The sequence below is a fragment of the Chiloscyllium punctatum genome, chromosome 18 (genome assembly GCF_047496795.1).
Source record: "Chiloscyllium punctatum isolate Juve2018m chromosome 18, sChiPun1.3, whole genome shotgun sequence".
NCBI lineage: Eukaryota > Metazoa > Chordata > Chondrichthyes > Orectolobiformes > Hemiscylliidae > Chiloscyllium > Chiloscyllium punctatum.
In genome coordinates, this window is record NC_092756.1 from 43,302,240 (window position 1) to 43,308,957 (window position 6,718).

At 45.6% G+C, this 6,718-nt stretch overlaps 1 non-coding gene across 1 annotated transcript; it reads right to left on the reverse strand.

The window, feature by feature from the left end:
• Nucleotides 1-2,235: 2,235 nt before the first annotated feature.
• On the reverse strand, nt 2,236-2,307 carry trnah-gug (transfer RNA histidin (anticodon GUG)). Its single transcript has one exon. It is a non-coding gene; the product is annotated as a tRNA-His (tRNA).
• Between the last annotated feature and the right edge of the window lie 4,411 nt (nt 2,308-6,718).

The following is a 6,718-nucleotide window of genomic DNA, read 5'->3' on the forward strand; positions in this document are numbered from 1 at the left end:
CTTGTGATTTCAAATATACCTGCTGGAATAAAACCTGGCATCGTGTGACTGCTGACCTTATCACTGCGTTACCCATGGCTAACTCACTGAACTTACTGAATTCACTCCCTGGACACATCAGCGCAATTTAACAGGCCAACCCACCTAACCTACAGACTTAAGAGCAGTGCGAACCACTGAACAAATGTACCATCACATTGAACACTATCTGCATCATGTGTAATGGCTTTTCACACTGGCAGCTCCGCCGAGTGAAAGCAAACTGCGCCCACACACCCGAATTCAATGCATCCAAACGCGGTTCTACGCTGTACAACCTCAGTAGTTCTGCTGGAAATGTTTCTGCACTCAGATCTGAATGGGTTTATTGTGTTCTCTTCCTCAGATTCCTGCTTTAAATAAACATATCAGTTAGGAGCAACTCTATTTCATGGTTTTCATTGCAACACAAACACAATGTGCAGTTGGCTGAAGTTATGTGTTTGCACTTTCACTGACACTCTCTCTCCCCAGGAGCTGCAGTCCTTCCCCACGCTGATTCAGACAGCACTGTCCTTCCTGTGACATGTCCCATGGAGAATGGAAAGCCAGGCATGAATAACCTTCACTGGGGAACAGAGCGACACGCTTAAAACATTCACGATGCCCCCAGCGGAGAATTGAGCCCTGTGACAGGAGGGGACACTAACCACGATACTGTGGAGGATATCAACATCGAAGGAGACCCTTCAGCCTGTTGTGGCCGCACTTGTCCAACACAACTGCTTGAAGACCTGAATCAAGTTCCATCGTTTAGCCCATAATCTTATATGTTTTGGCATCACAAATTAACATCTCAATTCTTTTAAAGGTTAGAATGATTTCCGCCTCTCTGACCCTTTCCGCAAATCTTCTCAAACCTTTCTGCCTTTTCCCAACATCTCTTGGCCCCGGTGTTCGATCCCTCCATCAATAACAAAGGCTTCTTTCGGTCAATCCTCTCCATATTCCTCAGTATTTATTACATCTCAGTCATGTCTTCTCCAATCTCCTCTGCTCGGCGACAAACAACCCCAGTCTGTCCAATCTCTCCTCACAACTGAAACTCTTCAGCCCAGACAATATCCCAGTGAATCTCTCCTGCAACTTTCCCAGTGCGATCACATCGATGCAGTACTCTGAATTGCAGAACTGCACACTGTAATCTCGCTCGGGCCGAATGAACTTTTTTTTCTATTCTGTTACAGTATGAGGGCGTCGCTGGCTCGGCAGTATTGATTGCTATCCCGAATTGCACAGCGGGTAGTTGAGACTCAACCATCTTGTCGTGAGTCTTGAGTTACATGGAGGCCCGAGCAGGTCAGAATGGCAGTTTCATTCCTTAAATGACGTTAGATTGTTTTGTTTTATTTTCAACAATTGAACATGGATACATAGGAGTTATTAGATTCATAATTCCAGATATTTATTGAATCCCAATTCTACCACCTAGCATGGTCAGAGTCAAATCCAGGTCCGTGGTGTCTGAATTAACAGTTCAGTGTTCAGTGGTAAGAGCGCTTGGCCATTGCAGAAAAGTAGTGAAACTGATCTTATCCAATTAAGTCGCTTTTCCCCGAAACTGTTCTGTGCCATTTTCCTGAGCTGGACTCCCCCCCCCCAACTCCCACCCCCACCCCCCCACTCCCACCCCCACCCCCCAATAATATCTGGTCTATATCAGTAAAAGCTGGTACATGAGTATTGATCTCACAATAGTGGTAACCAAATGGATCCAATTGTCTGCAGGTCCCGATGGTGGGGTTGGGGAACGTTCACCCAGCAACAGTGACCACAGCCACACAGACTGATCGGTATCAATGTTCGAGTCTGTATTAGATTCTGCAATGCCTTACTGAAATAGGAAATGACTCCGCAAACACATGATGAAAGAACTGCTCTCCGAAAGCTAGTGCTTCAATAAAACCTGTAAGACCATAACCTGGTGTTGTGTCATTTTTAACTTTGTACTCCATAGTCCAACACCGGCATCTCCAAATTAATGAGGTGGGGGTCTGGAATGGAAAGTTCGGTTAGTGATCGTAGGAGGGAAGAAATCTCTGAGAACAGGTGGATTTGAATTCTGACATATGAAACAGAGAGATGTGAGCGAGCAGAGCTTGAAGGAAAAAAAAAATCACCTTGGAGAAAATCAAAACTTTCAATCAACTGATTCCTTTGTGTTTCACAAAAGCCTGGGACACATAGAGCAATTACTGCCGTGACCCGGATTCGAACCGAGGTTGCTGCGGCCACAACGCAGAGTACTAACCACTATACCATCATGGCAAACCACAGACGAACACGCTAAACGCTCATAATAAGCAAAGTATCATAAGAAATATAAGGCAGAGCAACAAATACACAATATCAGTGCTGAGCGAACAGTGGCAGATGTGTGGGAACTCAGAATGGGCTGACCGTTTAACATCGGTTCCCCCAGTGGCTGTGGTGATTCCATCATTAATGTATTGAAGGCTGAGACAAATAGATTTCTCCAAAACATCAAATACTCCAGGGACAGTGCAGCTTTTGTTACCTGCACATCCACATATCATTTATTGAATCAGTTGCTCCCGGTGCAGTCTCCTGTACATTGGGGAGACTGGGCGCCTCCGACCAGAGCGCTTTATGGAACATTCTGGGACAACCGCACCAATCAACCATACCACCCCGTGGCCCAACATTTCAACTCTCCCTCCAACTCTGCCCAAGACATGGAGGTCCTGGGCCTCCTTCACAGCCGCTCCTTCACCACCAGACACCTGGAAGAAGAACGCCTCATCTTCTGCCTCGGAACACTTCAACCCCAGGGCATCAATGTGGACTTCAACAGTTTCCTCCTTTCCCCTTCCCTCACCTCACCCCATTTCCAAACTTCCTGATTAGCACTGTCCCCATGACGTGTCCTGACTTTTTCTACCTGCCTATCTTCTATTCCACCTATCCATTCCACCCTCCCTCCCGACCTATCACCTTCATCCCCTCCCCCACTTAACTATTGTACTCTATGCTACTTTTTCCCCACCCCCACCCTCCTCTCACTTATCTATCCACTCTTCAGGCTCTCTGCCTGCATTCTTTTTGAAGAGCTTTTGCCCGAAACGGTGATTTTACTGCTCCTCGGATGCTGCCTGAACTGCTGTGCTCTTCCAGCACCACTAATCCAGAATCTGTTTTCCAGCATCTGCAGTCATTGTTTTTAGCAAGCTTTTGTTGAAATGTATACTTCAATAACAATGCAGTTTAACATCGGCTACTTCTCGAGTTATCCCGACACAAGGCAGTAACCACTGCTGCCACATAGTCCCAGTTCCTAGCCCCAGAATCAGAGGAACTGAGTGGCGCAGTCGCGAATCACCAATTTGAAATCGAGATGGGAATGAGGTCGCAGAGATACTCGATGGCTCAAGTGACGCAACCGGAGAATGTATGGTATTTCTCTGATGGTTTAGAGGCGCAAGCAATTCCAAGGTTGGGAGTGCTTCTGGTCAAAGGCGGGGTAGAAGGGAACATTTGTTCCAGTTTATAATAACAGCAATCTACAGTGCATCTTACTGAGACAGCTGAGTGCCACAGCTGGAGCGTGGGCAGCTGGTTTGAAGTTTAATTTTGCTTCAGTATCACCCGATTCCCTGGAATGAATTGCTTTCACCATTTTTATTTCAAATTGTTTGATATCTCCCTGCAGTCTGCGGCTTTCTTCCTCATGGTTAATGGTATGGCTAACTGTTGTATGATCTGCACACTGCTAAATCACGGCCACTACAAGTAAATATGAATCATTGATCTATATGAGAAAACAGTGGAACTCACAGCAAGCATGCAAGCGTAGGTTTGCAGGCGACGCCCGAATTGTAGGCAGTGAGGAAGATTATCTAAGTTTCAAAAGAATCTTAATCCAATGAGTCGTTGGACTGAAAAATGTAACATTGAGTTCAATCTGGATGAATGGAAGGTATTGCATTTTGGTACAACAAAAAGAGTATGGCTTTGCCTATGTTGGAGAACAGGGAAGCATTACCAACAGACAAGATGGTTCAAAGGCATTTAACATACTTCCCTTCATTGCTCAGTCCTTTGTGTATAGGAGTTGGGACGTTATGTTGAAGTTTTGCAGGACATTGATGAGGCCTCTTCTGGAATACTATGTCCAGTTCTGGTCGCCCAGTTGTAGGAATTATATTATTCAGCTGGCGTAGGTTCACAAAAGGTATACATGCTTGTTGCCTGTGGAAGGTTTGAGTTCAAATGAAAGGCTGGATTGGCTGAGACTATTTTCAGATTCGAGATCGGGGTGCTGGAAAACCACATCAGGTAAGGCACTATCCCAGGAGCAGGAGAATCAATTTTTTTTCGCGCAAGTGTCCTTTTACAGGCTCTTCCCCGAAATGTCGATTCTCCTGCTCCTCAAATGCTGCCTGATCTGCTATGCTTTCTCAGCACAACACTCTTGACTCTGATCTCTCATCTGCAGTTCTCACTTTCTCCTAGTTGAGAGTGTTTTCACTCTAGGTTAGGGTTTTGAGCGGCGACCTGTCAGAAGTTTATGAATTATTGAGTGGGAAGTTTAGAGTTAACGATAGCGGCCTTTTCCCAGGAGGGGGATTTCAAGACGAGAGAGCATATGTTTAAGATGAAAAGAGAGATTTTTTTTAAAAAAAGACAGAAGGCATTTTTTTAGGGACGGTGTTTTACGTGTGTAATTAACTTGCTGAGGAAGTGATGGATGAGGGTGTGTTTGCAACATTTAATGGACAATTAATTCCAAACATGAATGGGAAAGTGGGATTTTTAAAATAAATTTATTCATGCCTAGTGCATCAGTTATTTCCCAGAGGGCATTTAAGAGTCAACCACGGTATTATCCATCTGGAGTCTCCTGTGGGGCAGAGCAGATAAATATGGCAGGATGCTTCCCGAACTGGCATGGGTGAATCAGATGGGATTTTCCACACAACAGATTCAGGTCATCCCGAGACTCTTCAACTCCAGGTGCTTATTGAATTCAAACTCCACTACCTGTCATGACAGGACCTGAACCCCTTGTCCCCAAAATATTACCTGGGTTTTGGATTAACAACACACTAATAAAACTACAAGGGCATTATCACCACTCAGCGGGTACAGGAGGAGGCAGACGGGAATGGGTTAGTTTGGCAGTATATTCAGCATGGATCGGTTAGACTGACAGGCCTGATTTCATGTTGTATGACTCTGACTGACACTATGGAGCAGGCAGCTGGTTGGGATTAACAGCAGCATTAACAGCATAACCGAACACCCGATGGGATATGTAATCCTGCTGGAGGCTCCGAGGTTGTTTTGCTCAGTCATCCCTTCCTATACGCGGGACTGGTGAACCGTCTCTCCCCAGTGTTACTGATTAAATGAGTTTCCATTTCCGCGGTTAATTGATTCCCTTCCAACAGATCCCACATTGCCCTGCTTTCTCTGTGGTATCAGTGTCCTTTGTTCCACACAGGGTGAATGATCGTTTCAAATTGTGTCCACACAGATACAAACATTTCATGTTGTGAATGTCTTTTCATTCTTCCTCATTCACCAACAGGGTGTGAGTATGACTGGTCTGAACAATATTCATTCTTCGCCCCTCGTTCGTTGCTGTCTGGCGACACCACAAACCCGGGTTGTGATCCCAGCCTCGGGTGTCTGTCTGTGGGCACTCTGCACATTCTCTGTATGTTTGCGCTTTTATTTCTCCCTCAGACCAAAGATGTACCAGTTACAGGGATCAACAATGGGAAATGCAGGCTTATGGGACAGAGAATACCCTGGGGTCTGGTGGGATGCGCTTCTGATGTACCGTGTGGACTGGAAGGGCCGATTAGACTGCTTCCCCAGACTGTGGAGATTCTTGAATTAAGGGTCAGCTCATGTTTTTCTGGTCCTGGAGTCTCTCGTGGGCATGACTGGGTGAAGATGGTTGAATGCCCTGCATAAGGGTCATGAATGAATGGGATTGCAGGAAATTAAAGTCATGATCTCTGTTCCTGAGGTCAGGCTTGTATTGCATGTTTTATTCGTCGAACGTAAACATCACCGTTTCCATGTCCCAGCCCCCAAGGATGACTAGTTTAAAATATCACCCCAACACCACCTTCTCCAGGTTGAAGTCTTGACTGTGTGGAAGAAGCTGATACTGAGCTGATGCGAGCAAATGTAGCTGCCACCGCCAGTGTCGGAAACACAGATCAAAATAGCAAAATCATCTTTTAAACCCACCACTGCAAAGTTAAGAACTCAACACTCTCCACTCGTGCCACTCAGCTGTCTTAAAAAATGAACCGGAAATCGCGATGATAGTATAAACGGGGACAACCATTCCCTTGAGCAGGAGCACACTCAACGAGGAATGTTTGCGCCCCTATACCATCACAGAAGGACAGGACGCTCACCTGTTTCATCACAGGAGTCAGAGAATAACTCTGTGCATACATTCCCATCCCCATTTCCGTTTCGGTCTGGGCGGCTTGCCGATGTTAAGCTAAAATGCTATTGAAGCATACATTTCAACAATATCCTGTACTGTCCCCCGAGTCTTTGATGTTTTGTCGAAATCGATCAATCTCATCTTTCAACATTCTCATTCAAGTGATCTCCACAGCCTCTGAGGACATCAAACTGAAAGATTCAGCTCATTCTCAGTTCCCACATGTCTGTCACTGTTCCCTGCGTA